The sequence below is a fragment of the Symphalangus syndactylus genome, chromosome 7, assembly GCF_028878055.3.
Source record: "Symphalangus syndactylus isolate Jambi chromosome 7, NHGRI_mSymSyn1-v2.1_pri, whole genome shotgun sequence".
Taxonomy (NCBI): Eukaryota; Metazoa; Chordata; class Mammalia; order Primates; family Hylobatidae; genus Symphalangus; species Symphalangus syndactylus.
This window is the reverse complement of record NC_072429.2, coordinates 52,016,426-52,039,506: the sequence shown is the minus strand read 5'-3', so window position 1 is coordinate 52,039,506 and position 23,081 is coordinate 52,016,426. Positions and strand designations below refer to the sequence as shown.

Below are 23,081 nucleotides of genomic sequence, written 5' to 3'. Positions count from 1 at the left end.
CAGCCAAGACAGAACACAAGGAAAGATGTCATTTTTATTTGCCCTGAGATGATAGCTGGAGGAAGACTGCTTTGAACAAAGAGCCTTGACCTCTGCATATCCTGCCAGAGGAATACCCTGTTCTAAGCAAGGTGACCTTTCAAGCAAGTTTTGAGAATTACTGATTTAGTATGCAAGGTATGCATAAATATATCTAACTGTGATTTGGGATCAGACACACACTGCATTTCTTTTTTCCATTGAACCTTTTATAGATCAGAAGTGAAAAGAGAGATTTTTTAATGCAGAAAGGTGAAGTTTGTGATGGCAAAAAAGGGGATTACTTGTGATTTTATTAAATCAGTCATATGTTTTCTTCAAGGTATTGGGACCAAATTCATGCATTAATAACATTACTTTGTTTTCATTGTATTTGCTTTTATTTCATCTGACATTTAAAGTAATTAATGCTGTATTTCCACTTATGTTAATAATAAAAATACCTTTAAATAATTTTATTCCAGTAAAATGTATGAATTAATTTAAAGGAAAATGTTAAGTAAATATTAGTGCAGATGGTGATATTCTGAAGATGCCACATGAATAATCAAAGTGTGGGAAACTCTGACATTATTTTCATGAGTTCAGCATAATCCATTTTACCACTTTTCCAATGTTGAGCTTTATATTTGTTTTCTGTTATAAACAGTGCTTCAAAAAACCTCTTGTAGCTAAATATTTTTCATATCCATAATGGTTCTCTTAGGAGAATTCACAGATGTGGAATTGTTGGAAGGAAAGGCAATAATTATATTATTTTAAAGTTTAAAATTAGTGTCCATTAACCATTTCCCTAAGATTTTATGAAGACATTTAGGAAGTCAGTAAAGCAGTATTTATGACCTATGGGAATACTTTCTTCCTTGTTACTCAAAGGGTTGCTTAAGGCAGTGGCCTTCAAGTGTGTTCTGGGACCAAATGACAATTTCTCCCCAACCAGCGAAGCCCTGTGGTGGGGAAAAGGCTTGGTGGAAGATCTGGTTTGTAGTTAATGTTAAGTAACCTCTGCACCTAATTAGCTTTGTAATCTCGTGCAAGACACAACTTCTCTAAGCTATAATTTTCTCATCCATAAAATTATACTGAAAATAATACTCTGTTTATCTCACCAAGTTGTGAAGATTAAATAGAGTGATATATGTGAAAATAGCTTGTAAATGAAGCGTGATGTAAAATGTTATTGGTATTATAAAAGCCCAAGATATGTTCTCCCCTTGAGAGATTCTTAAAGCACAATTCTCTGACTTCACAGGTACGTCGTCTGATGCAATACAGATAATTTTTAGTATCATATGGGGTTAGTGTCTAGAAAAAGTGAAGGGTATGAAAGAACGAAGAAGGAAATTCCAGTGAGACTCTATTTCTTTACAGGTTGCTCCTCCCTGTCCCCTACTCAACGCTAGAACCTGGTATAGCGCTGTAGTCAATACTGTGTGTGTATGTGTGTGTGTGTGTGTGTGTGTTTTAGACAAGGTTTCATTCTGCCGTCCAGGCTGGAGTGCAGTGGTGCAATCTCGACTCATTGCAGCTTCGACATCTCGGGCTCAAGTGATCATCCCCCGTCAGCCTCCTGACTAGTTACAACTACAGGCATGCACAACTACACCCAGCTAATTTTTGTATTTTTTGTAGAGATGGGGTCTCACTATATTGCTCGGGCTGGTCTCAAACTCCTGGGCTCAAGTGATCCTCCCACCTCAGCCTCCCAAAGTGCCGGGATTACAGGCATGAGCCACCTCGCCCTGCCAGCACTAACTCTGGACTTTCATTTGAGCTTTGCTGCTTATCATCAAATCTCAATGAAAACATTAGTTGCTCAGAGTCACCTTACTTGTTAATCAAGAATTGGTCTGGTGGCTCAGGATTTCTGAGTCTGGGCTAGGACCAGAGCCAGCTACTCCTGGCACCTGTGTTGCTGGGGAAACTAATGATCTTCACTGAGACTCTGTTCTCTTCCCATAATGTACATTATCCAAATGGTCTCTTGTCGTGGGTGGATTCGGGTAAAAATTGTCTGATGAGCTGCCTACCAGAAAACTGTGATGTGGACAAACTCCAGAGGGTAGAACAAGATCTGAGTGCAGCGTGGTCAGAATGGCAGGGGCTGACACTGAGGGCACCTGGACTCTAGAATCAGCTCTCCCACTTCACCACATGAGTCCTCAGTTTCCTCATCTGTAAAAAAAAAAAAGGAGTTAGATGAGAATCTGGTCACTAGCCGGTCTTCTAGGTGTCTCCCCACAGTTAAGATACCATAATTCTGCAGGTCAGTTTATGACCTGCAAAGGGATTCTTCCCTGAGGGCCCTCACAAGGTTTTGAATGGCAGAGCAAATGGAAATGGGGGAATGTCCTTCCCAACCTCCCGCCGTAGGCAGGAGAGGAAGTGCTGTCCAAGAGGGCCTCAGCTAGACCATCTGGAGGAGTGAGGACTCCACTCTGTGACATCACAATATCCAGCCCAGGTTTGACCTTGACAACCGGGAAGGAGAAACAACAGGAGGCGCAGTTGCTGATACAGCCAAGGTGGGACGCTACTGGAGGGAGCTAGAAGGGATCAGCCAGCCATGCCTCCAGTTCAGGTACGTGGCATTGCTAAGCTCAGAACAGGACTTGCCAGTGTCTAAATGAAAAAGAGGAGAGATCTCAAGGCGAGTGTGTCTCCAAGCTTAAGAAGAACGGTATAAGCACAGACGGCGTGTGCCCCAGCTGCATTAGGGTAATGTAAGGTTCCACATGAGCAGAAGCAGAGCTGGGCGCATCTTGCCAACAGCCAGGCTGCTTGTCATGAAGCCGGACGGTGAGGACATTTCCAAGGCTGTAGTCCACTTGTGCTGCTGGTGATATATTTCTATTTAGAGGTTTTTTTCTTTCAATAGCTTCTCCCTGGAATGACAGGGTAGAGTAAACAAAAATAAGTGAACTGAAGGAAGTATTTTAATAGAAGCCAGTACAAAAACAAACAAAAGTAATAAAAGGTGAACAGTTGTATTATGGCTTAGCAAGCAAGACTGACTCTAAGGTCGAGTTTTGAAAGTTCAAATCTTGAAAGGCAAAAGGCCACCCCTATAAAGAGTAAAAGAGAAGCGCCTTTTGGTTGAGAGGTAAGTAAAACAGTTCTGCTGGAACATATACTGGACCCCCCATCCCGCCCCCAGGAACTCCCGCCAGTGAAATCATTGGTGGGGATGCGGACAGTTCTGTTTTCTTTACCTTGTCTTGGGGTTTTGGCTTCTACAATACTTGTTTCTTCCTGGAGTCTTGGGGCCCTGAGAGGCTCTGAGTGACGGCAAAGAACTGTTCTGTTTACCAGTGGGGCGGAGCACGGGGCCAGCGCCAGGCCCTGACTCATCCCCATGTGGACTCCCTTGGGTCTTAGCACACTGCGACCCCGGAGTTGGAGCACAGGACAGCTCAGGCAGGCACACTGAGCTCTGCCTGCAAGGTCAGAGTTGATCGCGATGCCCCCTCAGTGGGCGCAAGAGTACATGTTCTGACAGGTAGGTCAGTTACCCACAGGGGACCCCAACAGCCACCGACAAGAGGAGGAGGAGATGGATTCTCTATCCGCAGGACACAACTCTAACTCTCCTTGGTCTCCAACACATCATGAATAAATGTCACAGCAGTAAGGCCAATACTCTCACACTCTATGAAAGTAGTAGTAGTCCCCAAAGCATGTAAAACTGAGAGATCCAGATAAAAACAAAACATACTTGCACATTAACTTTATAGCACACATTCAACTTCTGTACAGAAGTCACTGTGATTTTCACAATTGGGTTATGATCTGATCATAACCACTTAAGACCTTGAACATTAAAATCTCATTGGCCCAGTTTTTAGGCTCCCTTCATTGATAGCCATTGAAAACTAAGTTTAATCTGAACCTCAGATAATACCCACAAAACACAGAGTGTCCTAACTCATCTCCATTTGCATTTATTGACTGTAACGTTCCCTGACCCTTGTGTTAGTCACATGCTGCTGCAGCCTGTCACATACTGCAGAATTTTAGAGTCGGAGGGGAACTAGAAGATCATCCATTCCACAGCTTCATTTCCAGGAGAAACCACACAGAGAAGTGTCTTGGCTAAGGGTGTCAAGCTAGTTAGTGCTGGGGACTAAAGTTTAAGCCCCCTCACTCTTAGCCTGGTGGCCTCTCCAATACATTCTGCCCCACAATGAATGAATGTATTGATTCATATTTGAACTAACTCTTTGATTTTCTAAGTTAGAATATTCTGAAAGGAGGAAATCTCATTTATCACCTTGGTGCGGTTATTGGTAAAAGCAGATATTCTCCTAGCCTCTGCAGCTCCATACGAAATAAGCTTTGGTCAATGACAAGAAAAAGCACCGAAGACCCTATTCAAAAGACTGAGATAACAGTGAAAATAAGTCCAGGGAAATTGACTAGCTACTGTAAATTGAGGGCTGATTAGAAATAATCCTTTATTTTCTTAAAAAAAAGTATACAATTTACCAGATTTTTACTTTATAATAAATATACAGTCTTCCTGTGGCCTTGTCTTTTCCAGTTTAGGTAGATAATACTTTGTTTATGAACGTGTGTGTGTACACCTTTGAATGTACAGATGAGTAAACACTTTATCTGGCAGGTGTGGGGCTGGCTATTACATCCATCCATGGTATCTGACCTACCCTTACTTACCTAACGTATCTTCTATATGAGCCTTCTGTGACTTATCCCATGAATTAATATTCTATTTGGAATTAACATGATAGTGTAGGAGGAGCCTCCTTAGACTTGTGCAGGGTTTGACATACATGAAGCTATATATGTCTTGCATCCCTAATTAATCTGCAAGTTTGAGCCCAGGCAGTCCCTGGGTGCAGGTAGTCAGCGTTTTTCCAATTAAATTCATTGCAAATGTATTAATATCAGTCCAAAGATCCAAATTCTGAAAGAAAATGAAATGAAGAATTTTTTTAATATAAATAGAGACCTAACTTTTATAGTCATCAGCGCCATCATTAGCCTTAGAGATGTGTGGTAAGTATTTTCTAGGCCATTAGATTGTTTTTTAGCCAACTAAAATGTGTACTTCCTGTAAGGATTTTCCGTATGTTTCTGGTATTACATGCAGATTGCCTTTAATAAAAGATAATTATGAAGCAATTACCAACAAGAAGGAGCATAAGAAAGAGCATTCCATCATGGCATAGGCTTTAAACAGTTGTTGTAATAGCTTTCAGCTTCCTTATTAATTTTAGAAGTTGTGTAATATATTGAGTAATTTTACACACACTACAGTGTATAACTGCAGAAGAAAGCTAATTGTGAAAAGCAGAGGGATAAAAGAAGTTTTAGTTTCAGGATTCTTCATTGTGGTTTTGAAGTTTCAAATCTCTCCAGTAAAATGAAACACAGGTATGCCAAGTAAACTTTTGAAATGTTTTCTCTTGAATTACCGGAGAAGATGCAGCCTTGACAAGTTTTATTTAAGAGGCTTGGAAGGAAAAAAAGCAAGAGGAAGCTATCTCTCTGTAGATCCTGAGACAGCAGAGTCTCCTCTTGCTGCCGTCCCCTGAGGCGCCTTGGCAGGCGGCCACACTGGATCTCCGACACGCGCAGGACACTGCCTGTCATCCCAGCCCAGCCCCCATGCCCACTCTCCCAAGAATTGTGCAACAGGGCCTTTGTAACCTGAGGCCTGTGAAGTCTGTGGAGGAATGTGACCCAGAGCCAAGGGGCGTTGGTGCCACCAGGGCTGAGAAGGAGCTCTCCTGCTGTTTACCCTGCTATCCCGTGGGAACCTCAGAAGGGGGAAGGTTATGCTCTAAAATGCATTGGGAGTCAAGTCCTTGGCACAGCTGTGAAGCAAGCACTCTAGTTAGTGTCTTTTCCCCTCATCTTTGCTGACCTCCGGAGGCATGCTTCATGCTGCTCCAGAGAGTAGAACCCGATGTGCTTTAATTTTTATTGCATTTGTATAAATATATGGGGTACAAGTGCAATTTTAAAAAATGCATAGATTGTGTAGTGGTCAAGTTTGGGCTTTTAGGATACCCATCACCTGACCCCCTCATCCTCCTTTCAAGCCACTCCTCCTCCTCCTCTTAATTGTGTCTCCTACTGAAAGCTACGAGTTGTGGTCCCATTATTCCAATGCCCTGTAAGGGTAAAGGGCATCCTGCTGTCTGGGGAGCAGGGATCCATATTAAATGTGATGTGGATGGTAGAGTGCCAGGCACCGGTGGCAGGACAGCCCCAGAAATCTTTGAGATTCATTGATTTACAAAACCAGCTTCCTGCCTCCTCTCCTCACCTCTCCCATAGACATCTTCCTCCAATAAAACAAGTACACAATCTGACCACCATAATACTTGGGGTTGTCCCATCTCTTCTGCCTGGGGAAAATGTCATGAGCTGAGTCATGAATACTCTCCTTTTAAGTTACCCAAACATCATGATGGCCACACAAATGGAGCTCTAACCAAAAGGAAGTGAAAGATTCACTCTCAGTCTTGCCATTTAAGTGGTGTGGAGTACTATGGCATGTAATTCACTATAAATGAAACTTCCACATTTTTATATTACCAATATTGTTGATCACAAAAGGTGGTCTCAGGAAAACAGACGTTTTAGCCAGTTGAGAAGACAACTTACTTGGCAACTAGAAGATGAGTATTTTCGTCCTTTGAAGTATATTTAGAATGCAAAATCATTATTATTACAAGAGAGGGAAAGCCTTTTTTTAATGTTAGGATAAGTTCCTCTGCATGGTAGGAACTGACGCTATCTCCCTCCCAGCATCGACCTTAACTCCTCTCATACCATGTCCTTTCAAGGAGGTTGTTTTCCACTCTCCTTTCTATGCCAAATGAATTCAATGTCAGTTTCAATCCAGTTTGTATTTTTGAAAACTTAATATGCACCTGGAACTGTACTAGGCACTGTGACAACAGCAAAATAAAATGTTTGACATAAGTTGGGCTCTTTAAGAGTTAAGAATTTAGTTAAGGAGACAAGATGTACACCTGCAAAGAGTTCAAAAGCAAAGAGGAAACTACAAAACTATGTGAAAAATGTGCGCACTGTGAACTTCAAAGTGCCCCAGGGGCTCAGAGTGAAGAAGCAGTGTTGTCTGGAGTGTTCAGGTTGCTCATGAGGGCAGGTCAGCACTGGGACTTGGGAGGAATCTTGAAAGGAAGAGAAACAGACTATGACTGATTGACACAAACTTAGGGAGAAAAACAATTTCCTAGTGAAAATTTTGGCCCCGGCACAACCGCTCTTCTCCCACTCACCAGCGCTCATGTCCACTCTACCTGCGCTTTGACAACTTGTTCTTGGCGTGCAAAGCAAACAATTCACATTGCTTCGTTGGGATATGAAAAAGAGGAGTCATGGAAACACAAGGACACCAGGAAGTATAAAATGAACTCTAACAGGTGGTTTCTGCGAACGGCCCTGCATGCTGAAACCAGGGCTGTGTCTGATTTTAATTAGGTACAAGGGCTTCTAGAGCCTACACCCTGAAGTCAACATGTTCCAAAACTAATTCATTATCTTCCCCAAACCTGCTCCCCCTTTGTGATTCCCAGTTCAGCCAACGGGCCTCACCATATTCCCAGTTTCTCTGGCGAGGATCTCAAGTCCCCTCCGATTCCCGAGTCACTCTCTACTGCTGCATTCAGTCATTGAACATTGAGCCTAGGGGGTTGGATCTCCACATCTTTTCCGAACCCATCGTCTCAGCCAGTTCTTCCTGCTGCCACCCTGGTCTGGGCCCTCATCTCCTCATCTTCCTCTAAGGTCACTCATCTCTCCAACCCCATTCCTGTGCACTCGTTGGCCACACGTTTCTAAAATAGAAACCGGCACTCTCCAGTTTCAAGTTTTTCCCGTTGTTTATAAAATGAGGACTAAACACCTTTGCTTGGTTTTCAAGGCCTCTCACCTTCTCTAGCTTCACTGGACCAAGCCTCTCCCCTTGGCCACCCATTTACCCATTCTTCCCCACCTCTTTTGCACGAGGCAGATCTGTCTGCCTTCAATTTTCCAGCTTGCCCAGTACTTTTCTTGCCTCCATGGTCTCGCTCGTGCAATTTCTTCAGCTTTTCTGATAGTTGAACCCCCAATGCGGCCTCCTCCAGGATTCCTGCTTCACATGGGCCAGTCCTTTCCTCTCTCTGCTTCCTACCTCCATCATTTGTGACATTCTCCTGACATTTAAAAAATTTGACCTTTTGCGCTGAAGGAGTGAGCCAGGTGGGACTGGGAGACCAGGGCAAAGGGAGTAGAAGAATGTTTTGAGACAGGGAACAGCATGTGTAAAGACTCAGAGGACAGAGAGAATGGTGTGTTCATGGAGCTAAACAGTGTATAGTAGTTAGTCGAAACTGGGTTTGAGTGGACAGGACGGCATTGGGAAGAAGTGGCACTGGAGGAAGAGGCAGGGGCAAGTCCATGGGGCTGGCCCTGCTAAGAAGCTGGACTTTTAGCTAAAGATCAATGGGCAAGTTTGAAGAGTTATCAGCAGGGCAGCGATGGGATAACATTTGCATTTCAAAGGAATGTAGTATATGGGGACCAGAGGAAGACTAGAGAAAGGACTGTCAGTTAGGAGGCTGGCAGGAGATAATAAGCTTGGTCAAGGGTAGTGACCAAGTTCACTACCTCTATTCAAGAAACAGAGGAAGAGAGTGGACTTCAGAGAGCTTTAGAAAGGAGACGTGATTAGGCCTGGTTAATTGATCGACCTGGTTTAAATGGAGAGGGTGAGTGAAAGGAGACACCTGGGTTTCTGGGATGGCCCAGAAATGAAACCATCCATGGCACAGCATCACTTCCTGCTGATGCCCTCTAAAGAGACTGGATCTCTCTCCCTTCTCAGAGATGAAACTTTTGACAGTGAGGGTGAGGGTGGTCGAGAGCCCCTGAGACATTTGCTTTGGAGAAGACACTTGCAGTTGATATGGGGCCTGGATCCCATTCATTTGTTACAGTCTCCAGGGCAACTAATTATTCAATAAACCTTGGTGAATAAACAACTGTGCCTATAAATACTGTTCCTGGTAGTCTTCCTGTTATGTTTTCTAAAAAATGTTGGGCATTTTATCTTTTATTGCCCTTCATAGTGTAACTGTAATGGAGCCTGTCTTCCTCTCCAACTCAGATTTCGGTTGAAAGTCTTCATCAGGAGGCGAGTCTTCTGCTAGCCAGGTTATTTGATAGCGTTCGTAGCCTTCATGATGCTCCTTGATGGCTGTTTAATGTCTGGTAGCTCAGAGTCATGACCAGAAAATCAGCTGTGTCCTTTGACACCTTCCTGGGCCAATGTCCACTTCCTACATCTTCTTTTCTCTTCAAAGTCATGGCCTGTACAACAAAAGATTAAAATCCCCTGGAGACCTATGTCCTTTTTTCCTACCTAGAACCTTAAAGGAACTAAACATACCATTTCTTCTGACTGCATCTTTTCTTATGAATCATTTCAAGGCATACTCATGTTGTCAGAAAGTAGTTCATCTCCAGAATCATGGGTCACGATGGACTTGCTGTGTCCTTCCCCTGCCCCCACTGCCCCCTTCCTCTGCTGGTAAGCCCACCTACTAGAGTGGGGAGGTCTCCTTCTCTTCCTCCTCCACCTGTAGTCTGTGCTTTTGTGGCATGTTCTTTTTTTTTTCTTTTCTTTTTTTTTGAGACAGAGTCTTGCTTTGTCGCCCAGGCTGGATTGCAGTGGCAAAATCTCAGCTCACTGCAAACTCTGCCTCCCAGGTTCAAGTGTTTCTTGTGCCTCAGCCTCCCAAGTAGCTGGGATTACAGGTGCCCACCACCATGCCCTGCTAATTTTTGTATTTTTCATAGAGATGGGGTTTCACCATGTTGGCCAGGCTGGTCTTGAACTCCTGACCTCAAGTGATCTGCCTGCCTCGTCCTCCCAAAGTGCTGAAATTACAGGCATGAGTCTTTCCTTATTCACATCTTGAGGCTGCTCACAGTCCTCCCTTGTGTCTGGAATCTGGTAGTGATGGCTTTCTCCTGGGCCCATGCTCATGAGAGCCCCTCACCACCTCTATAAGTTGAAGAAGCAATCATTGAGCACTTTCTTCACCCTCTTTAGCAGACAGTCAGGTTTGCATATCAGTGATTTCATCATAACTAGGGAATGGTAAAATCATAGTACAATTAATATAATTCTTTAATTTTAAAGAACTGTACAAATAGAAGGTAGTTATCAATATAAATTTAAAAATGTCTTTCCCAGAGTTTAAGGTAATGATATTGCCACAATTGATACACACATATGTTATTATAAGTGCTCATTTTAGAAGATGAAATATACCATTTGAATAGCATACAAATAATAAGTGCTATTTAGGTCATTATTGGCATTTCCTCCTACCTCTTAAAAAACATAATTTCAATCAGCTTTACATTTAGACATCATTTCTTGCTTAGTTTTGAGATAACAGAAATAGCAATCATTAAAAGCAACCGATTTTTTTTTAAGCACCTACTGTGTTAGTCAGTGTTCTTCAGAGAAACAGCACCAGTAGGAGAGATGGATATATGTGTGTAATGTATGTATTTTGTATATACACATATATAAAATAAGGAGTTGGCCCATGTGGTTATGGAGGCTGACAAGTCCCAGGATCTGCACTCAGCATGCCTGAGACCCAGGAAGAGCCAATATTTCAGTCTGAGTCTGGAGGCAGAAAAAAACCAATGTCCCAGCTCAAAGCAGCGAGGCAGGAGGGTCAGTCTTCTTGTTCCATTCGGGCCTTCAACTGATTCAATGAGGGCCACTCACAGTGCGGGTGGGGTGGGGGGCAGCAACCTGCTTTACTCATTCAACTAATTCAAATGATTCAAATGTTCATCTCACCCAAAACACCCACGCAGACACACCCAGAATCATGTTTGACCAAATATCTGGGCACTCTGCAGCCTAGTCAAGTTGACACATAAAATTAATCATTGTACCTACTATGTCATCAGTTGGCCTAGTAATTACCTCATTTAATTGCCACAAAGGCCTCCCAAATGGAAAGTAGTCTTATTCCCATTTACTCCACAGCTGTTTATTTAATAAATGTTTGCACATTTTAGCGATGAAGAACTGAGCCTCAGAGAATTGAAGTAACTTTTCTAAGGCAGCACAGCTAGTAAATGGCAGGGCCAGGATTTCAACACACGTCTAAAAGACTCAGCTGGGTACTCTGAACCAGTATGGCCACTGCCTCCCTGCACTGGTGCTGTACTCCCCACAGGCCCTGGGGCTTCCTCCTTAGGCTGGAGGAGAGCTGAAGGCATTGGCCGCTGGCCAACACTCAGGGCAGCAGCAGGGCAGGCACGCCTGAACATGTGGGACCTGAGTGCAGCTGGGAGCCTGGAGAAGGCTCCCCTTTCCTTTGCCTTTGAGATGACCCACAGAGCACGAATAGTTGCTAGTATTTGTTGAAAGCTACGTGCTCGTGCTTTGTGTGGATATTATTATTTAATATTCACAACATTTCTGTGTTCTTCTCACCACCCCACTCTGCTTGGGAGGGAGACAGTGACAGTGTCCCCATGAGGCAGCCATGGGAAAGGACTAGGAGGCATCCTTTTAAACTGCTGTCCTCAGAGCCACCAAGAGTGCCCTAGGTTGCCTTAAATGGCCCCATGGGCCAGTCCAATCCTGTTCCATCTCTCCTCAAAATCTGCCCATCAAAACTGCTTAAAATGTGCATGAATCAATGATTCCGCCGGTGTGTGCTGCCTGCTGATTCACCCACGAACAGGCCTGGGCTTTCCCTTCTATTTATTTGCTCCTCATCGCTTCATACATTGTTGTTCCTCATTTTCCATTTCCACTACAGCTTGGCAAAAACATTGTCTAGTTCTAAGCATAACTATGAGCCCCTAAATAAATCTTGTATAAAAGGAGCTCCTTTGTCCTCGACTCCCTGCAGCACTCTCTGTTTGCTCTACAGAGTCCCCTTCATCGTGACAACATAAGCAGTCCTCACGGCAATGCCCAGTTAGCTTCGCCCATAGCACAACTCTCATTTTGGAGATGAGGAATTGGAGACTCAGGAGAGCATGGGCCTTCCCCAAGTTCACACAGTTAGAAGCCAAGCCATCCGTGTCCCAGTCCAGTGCTTCTGGTGTATCCCACAGGCATCGGTTCTTATGGGGTGGGATGGGCAGGTCAAAGAGCAAGACATCTGGAGGTGGCCTTGCAGGAAGGCACGCAGGCTGGCCTGGGGCCAAATGGGAGGTCGGCACCTGTTTTGCATATTTGCCTCCATGTACAACCATGTGGGTGCAACACAAACAAAGGTACTAGAAGAGGAACTGGGATAGGGAAATACTTTTTACATTGGCAGAAGCAGATTCCCTGTGGTGTGCATGCTTTGCTGGAAGGCCCGGGAAAGAGCTGAGATTCCTAATTGACTAGAATATGACTCACTTAGGACTCCCATTCCCAGAGGAAGTGGCTTTGGCTCGTATTATGTGTTTACAGAGAATCTTCTCATCCATGTAAGCCCACAGCATCGGATCCACCCAGCGGATTCTTCTCCGTGACACCTTGGTGGGTCTCCAGACACGCATTTGGCTTCCATGGGATGATGTTTCCAGATTAGACCCTTGGTCTGCTCCCGAGCTGTGAACCAGACCACAGGAGCAGAGGGTGAACTGCCTTGTTTCAGCCTAGGACTGTGAGAATACTCTACCAGCCGAACACTTCCACAAGGAAACACAATCAGTGGTAACAACTCTCAGAGGAAAGGGAAATAAAACTGCTTCTTGCTTTCAAGATCATTCTGCTTTTTTTTTTTTTTTTTTTTCGTAGCATAAAGGGTAAATCAACTTTAGGTGCCTTGAGAGCAATTGAATCATAGTTGAGAAGGCAGCACACCCTAGAGGTGGATAGAGAATTTGGATGCTGTCCAGAGATGTGGGAACTCGTTCTGCATACCAAGGTCTCACTGGTAAAAATCACTACACCGCTTGACCTGGGATGCTCAGAATTGGGAGACCCATGTTCCTACCCTTGCTCCGTTAATAACTGTCTGATGTGTACATGAAACCCCTCTGAGCCTCAGTTTCTTGATTTATAAAGTGGGAACAATAACACTTGCCCTGCCTACCTGTCCTAGGTGTGTGGGTCAAATGACCCTATGTGAACACAGTTTGTTAACAAGGGAGTATTCTATCTTTTGTGTGTGTGTGTGTGTGTGTGTGATGCTGGAAGTGAGATGGGAATGCTGAGGAGTGGTGGAGAATGGTAAAAGGTCTTACTGGAACACACAGAGGGTGCTGGGTAGGGTTGCAGCTCCCTAGCACTGCAGACCCTGGGTCTGCAGTGCCAGCATTCACCCCACCAGCAGATGGACGTGCAGTCCAATGTTGGCTGGGATGGTGGATAGAGTTAGGAGCATTGACAAGGCAGCAGTTACAGTGATGATCCCAGAGATTTCACTGAACGGGGAAAGGGCTGAAGAAAGGGACCCAGCAGATAGGCTTGGGGAGCTCAGAGGTATCAGCAAGATGTAAGCATCACGTGCATAAGGGAGTTGTTAGCAAGGTGGCGGTGGTTGGCAGAGAGGTGAGGCTGAAGTTTCAGATTTGAGAGGTAGAGGGCATCCAAGATCTGACAAGGAAGGGGGTGCTGGCTGGGAGGGCCACAGGGGTGCTGAAGGGCCCTAGGCCAATCACAAGGTTGGGATGGAGAGAGTAGAAGCTGAGTGCCAGGGTCATCTCAAAGAATATGGTGGAGTTGTCACACCTGGGGAGATGGGAAATCTGTGAGTGGTGAGGACATCAGAGGTGGGGGCAGGTGTCTGGAAGGGCTGGGAGGAGAAGGCTGATGCTGCTTTAGGGTAATGGAGGCCCAGGAAACAGATCTGCCCGGATGCATGCTCAGATTTGAAATTGGATATGAATTACATACAAATTGGTCATTTTACATATAGATAACCAAAAGTTGTTGGGGCATCTTGTCCTCAATAATACAAAATATGCGTAAAAACTGTAATAAATAACTCCTTTTAGCTATCGACATTTTTCATGAAACAGGCCCAAGGGCATGGTTAATATCAATGAAAGAGAGCCACACATTGCTGAATTTTCAGGAGTTTTGCAAGCCAGGTGTTGTGTTGATAGCTTGAAATAGACCTGGAAGGGAAATTAGCAAACATTACAAACCAGGGCTTCCCTCCACTAATGCCCCCTACCATCCCTGGAAATCTAGTTATTAAATATTTCCCAGCACCACTGCCTAGGCCTAAATAAAATCTCCAAATCTGCCCAATTTGACAATCCTGTTGTGGATTGAATGTGTTGTTCCTCTAAAAGAGACATGTCCTAATCTCTGGTGCCTGTGGATGTGGCCTTATTTCAAAGCAGGGTCTTTGGAGATGTAATTAAGATCTAAATTAAGATGAGGCCTTACTGGAGTAGGGTGGGCCCTTAATCCGATGTCACTGGAGTCCTCCTTAGAAAAGGAGAAGAGATACAGAGAGATACATACAGAGTGGGGAAAACTGTGTGAAGACGCAGACCCAGGGCAGAACAGCATGTGACATTGGAGGCACACCACGGTGACACACACCGACGATTGCACAAGAGGCCAAGAGAAAGACATGAAACCAACTCCCCTCCAGAAACAACCAACCCTGCAGACACCTTGACTTCTGACTTCTGGCCTCCAGACCTGTAAGAGAAGACATTCCTGTTGCTTTAAGCCACGCGGTTTGTGGTACCTTGTTACGGCAGCCTAGGGAAACTTACAACCCCGTCACAGCCTCACGTTTGGGCAGGAGGGCATGGAAGTTCTTCCACGTGAACAGCAAAGGGAAGGTCGACTTTTACCTTTCCCTGTCTCTGCTCCTAGGGGACCTTCCCTCTTCCCGGCACCTCCAGCACATGTTTTCTTTACCATGATCTGGTCCTTCCCATTAGGTGCCAAGTATTGTGGGTCATGCTTCATGCTTTCCCTTCTAAATGACAATCAGAGGTTGTAAATGCAGATGTCCCTGTGGGTCAGAGTTGTTCAGTGTGATGCAGGGAGAACCTTTTCAAATTGGAAAGCGCATTCTATGTTTAAATTAAACACCCCAGTGAGCCGGCCAAGGAAAATCTGTCTGCGACCTGACATTTTGGGAACTCTTTGACGTGCTCTGAGAGGTGGAGGACATCTCTTAGCCTTGGCATTCCCCCAGCAGCCCCCGGCAGCATTTATTCACTGCTGGTGAACTGGCTGATTGTCTCTGGCTGCTTCCTGGGTTTTTGTTGTCATTTGCTACCTGGATCTCTCAGGTGTCTTTTGACCTAGCTGAAGAGTGAATGGAGTGGAGATCTCAGAATTTCCACAGTTGCTCCCATGTTTCTCCCTTCAGACATAAGCCTTACAAAAAAACCAGATTTTGTAGGTTATAAATCCCCCAACAGACAAGCTCTGGGATGCTATTGCAAAACTCTAGTTTCAGAAGAATGCACCGAGGGCGGCGTCCTCTCCAGACGTGACCTGCCCCACCCGGATATTTCCAGGAGTGTTTTTCTCGGCAGCTCTCGTCGTCTTAGGTGGCTGGGGGACAGGCATCAGGCACATGGAAAATCAAGGGTGATTTGGGGTGAGAAATATTTTGAAGTTGTTAACTCCTGTTTACAGTTTCTTTCTTTATGAACACCAGAGGGCACTACAGCCATACTGAATGGTGGGTGGGCCTTGCTTTAGGACTGAAATCCTGGTACCCAACTTTTTTTTTTCTTTTTAAGTTTAAGAACTAAGAAGTGCTGAATTGAATATGTATTCATTTGAATATTTTGCTCAGGCTTCTAAGAAAGTTGCAGAGGAGGCTTTTGGGGCCACTTGCTGGATGTTCACACCCAGGGCCTGGGGCAGGGGGCCCTGTGGGGCAGCACTCCTTGCCTGCCCTCCCCACCCAGTCCTGAGATTGTCCAGCTTTGGTCGGTTCTACGGCAGGGCTGGAACTGTGTCCCAGGCCAGAGCTACCTCATGCAGGGACCCAGCTCATTACTTCCTGGGCTCATCCTTTTAAACTGGCTCTGTGAGTTGTTCCACTTAGCACCTGGAGGTGAGGCCTGGCCCTGGGAGAATGGAGGATTCCCCAGGGAAGGTTGAGGGATTGCTGAGGTTGCACAGTTGTTGCCTCAACAGCAGTGGGGCTTCGGCAACAGGGACCAGTTGACTGGTGTGTGTGTGTCTGGGGTCTTGAACAGTTTCTCACTGATGCCCTCTGGTAGCTTCCCACTGACAGCAGAGCATTCATGGTTCTGGAGAAATACAGAAAATTTTCTGTAGGCTCCTAAAAGGCTCTGGAAGGAGCAGGAGCAGAGCTACTGAGGGCGTGGGAGGCTTCGTGGGTGCTGGGAGCTCTGTGAAAGGGTGGCTGGGCTGACCTCCAGGGAGACCCGAGGCCTGGGAGGAGAGACCATGTGGGAGAGGTGCCTTGCCAGAGGTGGGCAGCAGAGGGCGATACTACCAGCACCATCGCCTGTCTAATCGTGAGTGTCTGGGCCCCAAGAGGGTGTTTGTATGCTTGTGGAAGAATCTGTACCAGATGGCACAACTCATTCAGACAGGGGCTTTTCCATTCTAACCTCTGGGACAGTCCACTTAGTGTCAGCCATACAGTTTTGGGCACCTTCCGATGACACTCAGCAGAGAGCAAGACTGTTCTTAGCAACAGCATGTTGTAAATAGCAAAGGAGCAGTCGCTCTGCAGGAAAGCAGACGGCTTTGCAGACCAGAGGCTCCACTGATGAGTTGATGGCAATTTAGTGAGCCCTGGCTGTTTGTATGAAAGAGAAAACTTCAACGAAATGAGGGGAGAATGTATATCTATGAAAGAGAGTATAAGGGCATGGCTGTGACCTCCACAAGCAAGTTGAAACGTTCCGCCGAGAAGATCCACTGTGGATAATGGGAACTCGTGCAAGGCCATGATCTGCTTGGTGCGGTAAGCCCAGGAGGCAGGCAAAGGGACTGCCCTGCTTCCAAGACCAGTGACCACTGTGGGGTCTACCTGGCCATGAGGGGGTTCCCTTTGTCATTTACAATTCACTTGCTCCATTCAGTCTTTTTATTTAACTGGGATCAAGAAGGACATAATTGGTAGCAGATCATTTGGATTCCAGTTCCAGATTTGTGACCCTCATGAGTGATGTTCAGGCTTGGCAGAAGTCACATGATCACACCTAACAGGTTACCTTTCTTAAAATGGGCACCTATTAATAGTATCAAATAATGGATATGATATGACCTGTGAAAGCACTTAGGAATTGATCCAGTGTGACATAAGTGGTGTCATTAATCTCAGGAGGGAATCTTTAGCATTTCCTTCTCTTTCAAATATGTGTCTGTTACTTGGGCTGAGTGAGGCTCCATTTGAAGGAGGCTTATTTAGAGTTAAGATAAAGATATATCTTCAGGCCTATGCTGTTACCATCACCACACAAATAGGATTGGAAAGTATTTTGGGTTCTGGGTACTCATGGCTTTGTAGGCTGCTTAGCCACATTCAGATAACAATCTGCAGAGCAACTTCCCTATTAGACCTTTTTATGAAAAAACACAAAATAAAATTCAGTTTAACTCAAAAAGAAGTATCCAAAAACATTCACTAAAAAGGACTACTTTTGTCCCGAGCAGGGAATACCATCCTTGTTTTTGTTTTCTACCTTTTTTTAAGCTAATGTCAGAGACATCTTGGGCTAATGGGAACAGGGAATAACTACTGGCAAAATCAGGGATCAAGGTTCTGTTTACGTTTTGTCAAACAAATACATCTGTTTGACCTGAAGCCTCCTTGGTTTATTACAGCAATTGCTTACTGTAAGTAAGCAACAAGGTGTTTAAATTTCACACATGTGAAATACATATTATGTTGCCTAGCAGGGGCCAAGGCTCAGTCAATATTTTTTTGTAGCACAGTTCTCAGATTCTGAGCTTTACTTAACCAAAAGTTTACTTAACCAAAGGAAGCAAGTTCTTAACCTTGACGCTAGAACTGTGAGTTAGACTTTATTAGTGAACACACTTATTGGTAGTTCCTTGTTTAAGTCCATTACCACAATGTTTTTCTTGAGCTTTAACACATGCACCATTTGGCACAGTCATAGACTGATAAGCAAGGGAATATAGCAGGCAGCAGTCCCCTGGAATTACAAGCTCCTGAAGCAAAGCTCTGTAATGGGTGACAGCTTGAGCTATGGAATCATAGCTGCCTGATTTCAAAGACAGAGTCCACTGTTCACTGGCTGGTTACCTTGGGCAATTCACTCAACCTCCTCAATCTTAAATTCCTCCTCTAGAAAATGAGTGCATAAAAACACCGACTTCATACTATTTTTTTTTTTTTTTTTTTGAGATGGAGTTTCGTTCTTGTTGCCCAGGCTGGAGTGCAATGGTGCGACCTTGCCTCACTGCAACCTCTGCCTCCTGGGTTCAAGCGATTCTCCTGCCTCAGCCTCCTGAGTAGGTGGGATTATAGGTGCCCATCACCATGCCTGGCTAATTTTTTGTATTTTTAGTAGAGACGGGGTTTCATCATGTTGGCCAGGCTGGTCTTGAACTCCCGACCTCAGGTGATCCACCAGCTTCGGCCTCCCAAAGTGCTGGGATTACAGGCATGAGCCACTGCGCCCAGCCCACTTTATACTTTTTAGGGCTTCAATGAGATAATCTAGTTGGTGTTAGGTGCTATCACTAACATCATCATCATCATCACTGCCTCTTAGTCTCCCAAAATACCCAGTATAGTGCCTTGCACTGTGATAAAGGGGGAACAATTTCCATTTGTTGTATAACATATTCCATCCACTGATGCATTTTAAATTTGTAATGAAATCTATCAGGATTACAGATTCAAGTTCTTAAAGCTCTTCCAATGTACTTTGTTCCCATTTTGGGGGCCAGGGAGAGAGTACCTTCTTAAAAATTTTCCAAACTTCAACCCTAGAAAATAATCTATGTATATAAAAGTTCTCAGTATAATTCTTGGCACATCGTAGTAGACACTTGATAAAAGTTCTGAGATAAAAAGTAAAATGGGTTTATATTTTATGATGATTTTTAGGGGAGACATAGGCTTCAAGAAAGTGACTTGCGGCCACACACAGTGGCTCACACCTGTAGTCTCAGCACTTTGGGAGGCCGAGGCAGGCGTATCATGAGGTCAGGAGATCAAGATCATCCTGGCCAACATGGTGAAATTTTGTATTAAAATACAAAAAATTAGCCGGAAGTGGTGGCACTAGCCTGTAGTCCCAGCTACTTGGGAGGCTGAGGCAGGGGAATCACTTGAACCCAGGAGGCGGAGGTTGCAGTGAGCCAAGATTGTGCCACTGCACTCCAGCTTGGCAACAGAGCGAGACTCCATTAAAAAAAAAAAAAAAGTGACTTGCCCAATGTTTAAGAAATAAGAATCTTTTTGGATACTCCTTCTTGAGTTAAACTGAATTTTATTTTGTGTTTTTTCACAAGGATGCCATTATCTTCAGTAAATGTTTTCTTGGGAAACCCCGGCAGTGGGAAATTCCTCTAGAGAGCTGCTGGTCGGCAGGTGTTTTCCACATTACTTGACTGGAGAGCTGTCGGCAGTCAGATCTCTCTGACATGGTAAACAGCAGCTCTCAACCCAGGCAGCTCTTTAGAACCGTCCCATGAGCCTTAAAAAGTGCACAAGCCCAGCCCTACTGAGCCAGATTTTTGCTTTGGGATAGCCTGGGTGGGCCCCAGGCGTCAGAATTCTTAAAATCTTTCCAAGTGTTTCTAGAGAGAGTTATAATCTAGTTCTCTCTGCTTAGCCTTCTATAATTCTATGTTTTATACATGTTTATAGATTTCAGCACACACTAAAATTCTCTCCCCTTTGTAACTTCTCTTTAAAAGGGACTTTTTTTAACTTTGTAAAATGATAAAACATAATAGGAATTAACCAGTTTGTTCTTCTGCAGAAACATATAAGCACTTGATTTTATAGAAGAATTGCCAGAATTGTTCAGTAGCTACATCGTAGATACTGGAGTGGTAGTGACAGCTTTTTCATTTTATACAGTCAAAGCAACCACCTGTTTTTTTTCCCTTTCCCAAGTAAGTTAACACAATGACTCTTGATCAGATGATTTATCTCTTTGAAATTTACAAAGTGATGGCTTGAGTTTCATATATTGTAATACTAATAACATAAATAATGTAGAGAGGTAGTAAAAATAATAATATTAGTAATAATAATGCCTTTGTTCATCATGTCCTTGTACGTCACATGTTCAAAACGAGTGGTGTTTGAGCCTGCTGAGATATGAAATTTAAAAGAAAGACTATGCAACCCTAATGCTTATGTGTTAGATAGCTTGGGTTGAATATTCAGATAATTCATCTGGTACCTGCTGCAGATTCTGTGGTGGTGCACCAGTCATTTCCTAAAATAACCCTAACCATATGTGGCAATTGAAAGAGGTGTGTAAGAGGTCCCTAGGAGCCCCTAAGGGAATGGTGAAGACCCCACAAATAGAGAAAACAAGGAAAATTAGCAAGTAAAACCCTCCTCCCCATTATGGTTCTATCTTCAGTTTCCTACCTCAGAGACAGGACTTTTTGGTTCAGTCTTGGAAGATCTACTAAGTTCTTTTTTTCAAAACATAAATGATCCACTTTGCAATGCTTTTACAATACATTTGGTGCATTCTGAATCAAGGAATTGTTTAATGTCCTTACCATGAGTTATTTCCTTTTACAAACATCGTTTGAAACTCACCATTTCTAGAAAGCCTCACCTGGTTACGTGGAATATGATCCCATTGATCTCTGGCTGTATGTTTTGATATCAGAAGCCATATGCTTATAGGCATGTAATGACGTCCTATGTATGGGAGCACACATCAGAATGTCCCTTTAATTTCTCCGACTTAAGCACGTAGGACCTTTGAGCATGCTCTTCCACCTGCTTGGAATATATTTACTACTACCAGCAACTCCTTTATCTAGTTCTTTTCAGATCTCTGCCTAGTTGTTTTTGTTCAGGGAAGCTTTCTCTAACCTTCCTCTGTTCACTGATTTTATGTTCTTGTAGCATCTCTCCAAGGTCTCACTTTTCCACTTTTTTGAGTGACCATTTGATTGCTCACTGCCTGTCTTGGAAGGCTGTAACTCTTTGACTCACACTCCCAGGCTCTGTGTTGACTTTTGTTTATCAGTATTTTTCTGGCAGTTAGTCCAGTGTTTGAATTCAATAGGTGACTAATTGTTGAATGAATACTGCACTTTCTTTTTGAAACTCAGCTACAGTTCCACTTTGCTGAAGAGTTCTGCACTACTTAACTTTTTGAAACTAATGTTCTACGTAATACTTTAAAATAAAGATTAATGGTTAAGGAGAGTGATTAATTGTGCAAAAAGAATGACTTTTACTAAAAGTATTTCTTATTAGACTAAATTTGAAACATAAACTAAAACATACATTTTTAAAAAGCTGCCAATAAGCTCACCATATTTACACAGCAACTATTTTTATTTCATCAAAGGACACTGTCCTTAAGCTGAAGTGATGCTGAAACTTGGGTATTTCGTTCTAAATTTGTTTGTGTTTCTTCTTCTTCTTCTTCTTCTTCTTCTTCTTCTTCTTCTTCTTCTTCTTCTTCTTCTTCTTCTTCTTTCTTCCTCTTCTTCCTCTTCTTCTTCTTCTTTCTTCCTCTTCTTCTTCCTCTTCTTCTTCTTCTTCCTCTTCCTTTTCCTCCTCCTCCTCCTCCACCTCCCCTCTCTCCTCCCCCTCCCCCCCACCCCTCTTGCTCTTCTTCTTCCTCTTCTTCTTCTTCTTCTTGCTCTTCCTTTTCCTCCTCCTCCTCCTCCACCTCCCCTCTCTCCTCCCCCTCCCCCCACCCCTCTTGCTCTTCTTCTTCTTCCCCTCCTCCTCCTCCTCTTCTTCCTCCTCCTCCTCCTTCTTCTTCTTTTCTTCTTTCTTCTTTCTTCTTCTTTTCTTCTTTCTTCTTTCTTCTTCTTTCTTCTTCTTCCTCTTCCGTGATAATGGGCAGCTTCATAAACTCTGGCTGGAAATCCGAAGGTATCTAAAAAACCAATGCCCCTAGAGGCGAGAGTGCTCTGAATCATTCACACAAAATTGCCTGAAGCTGGGCTACTTGTCTTGGTAAACAGCACATTTAAACTACTCCTTCAGCCTCCAGGACCCCACTGTGCCAAATTCAGGAATAAAACCTGTCTCATGTAAAACTTTTTTAGTCTGTAGGATCTTACTCTAAATCATAGGAATTGTTGTCTCACTAGACTTTTTAATGTCTGTGAGAGTATGGACATTAGCAAGAGATGCCTTAACTCTTAAAACCACCTCAGTCAGTACTGTGACTCAATGCCTCTTAACTAGACGAGGGTTAAATATGCAGATTTGCAAATATTGAGTTAATAAATAGTGAGCAGTTAAAGTTTCCCCCTTATTAATGTTGCATGTTCTTTCCAGTAATTTTAAATCAACTGATCAGTACTAGCCTTAGACCAAAAAGAAAATGAAGTTTGAAGGAACCCACTTCACATGTAAGGAGATGAGCTTATTTCCTTAATGGAGAGTCCTGGTGGAGACGCTGGAGGCAGTTCCTCAGTGGTGTTTGGTTGAACCAAGCACCAGTCGACAAAGGATCAAAAATGGGCTGCGGCATATATTTTGGTATCAGTGTATCAGTGGATGCCTTGTAATTGCAAGCTTTACGGTCATGCATGTTTCATTCTCTCTTTGTTGTGTTTTCCAGAGGGATAACCAATTGGCTGGCAAAGTAACAAATGAACAGTAACCTGACTCTATTGACCGGCTTAACCCTGCATGGGGGGGAAGGATGGAAAGGAGCAGCTGTTTGCTTTGAAACAGTGGAACAGGTATGAACAGCAGCTTTTGCTGTTGCCTTCTTTTATTTCTTTGCACATCTATTTCCAGACCAGTTGAAAACAGCAAGTTGTTCCTGTTTGCGGACACAGAATCGGGGTTCCGGGTTCCAGGAACAGGTATTGTGGTTTACTGGTAACATTCTGACTTGCCCCATCTTCAGGTTGC

General features: G+C 43.9%; 1 protein-coding gene and 1 long non-coding RNA gene across 5 annotated transcripts in view; one reads left to right on the top strand and one right to left on the bottom strand.

Moving 5' to 3' along the window:
* LOC129486383 (uncharacterized) overlaps nt 1-2,416 on the bottom strand; it is a 35,012-nt gene extending 32,596 nt beyond the window's left edge. Inside the window, exons 1-2 of one of the 2 annotated variants that reach the window (XR_008658947.2) lie at nt 2,319-2,416; nt 2,070-2,214 (exon numbers count right to left, since the gene is read on the bottom strand). This is a non-coding gene — a long non-coding RNA (uncharacterized lncRNA). Of the gene's footprint in view, nt 1-2,069; nt 2,215-2,292 lie in introns of both variants that reach the window. The other variant, XR_008658948.2, reaches the window with a different exon arrangement.
* The window catches only part of DNAJC5B (DnaJ heat shock protein family (Hsp40) member C5 beta), an 84,721-nt gene that overhangs the window by 4,285 nt on the left and 57,355 nt on the right, over nt 1-23,081 (top strand). Inside the window, exons 1-2 of one of the 3 annotated variants that reach the window (XM_055286206.2) lie at nt 2,418-2,620; nt 22,783-22,906. The gene's annotated coding sequence lies outside the window, so the exon portion shown is untranslated. The other 2 variants (XM_055286207.2, XM_055286208.2) reach the window with 2 other exon arrangements.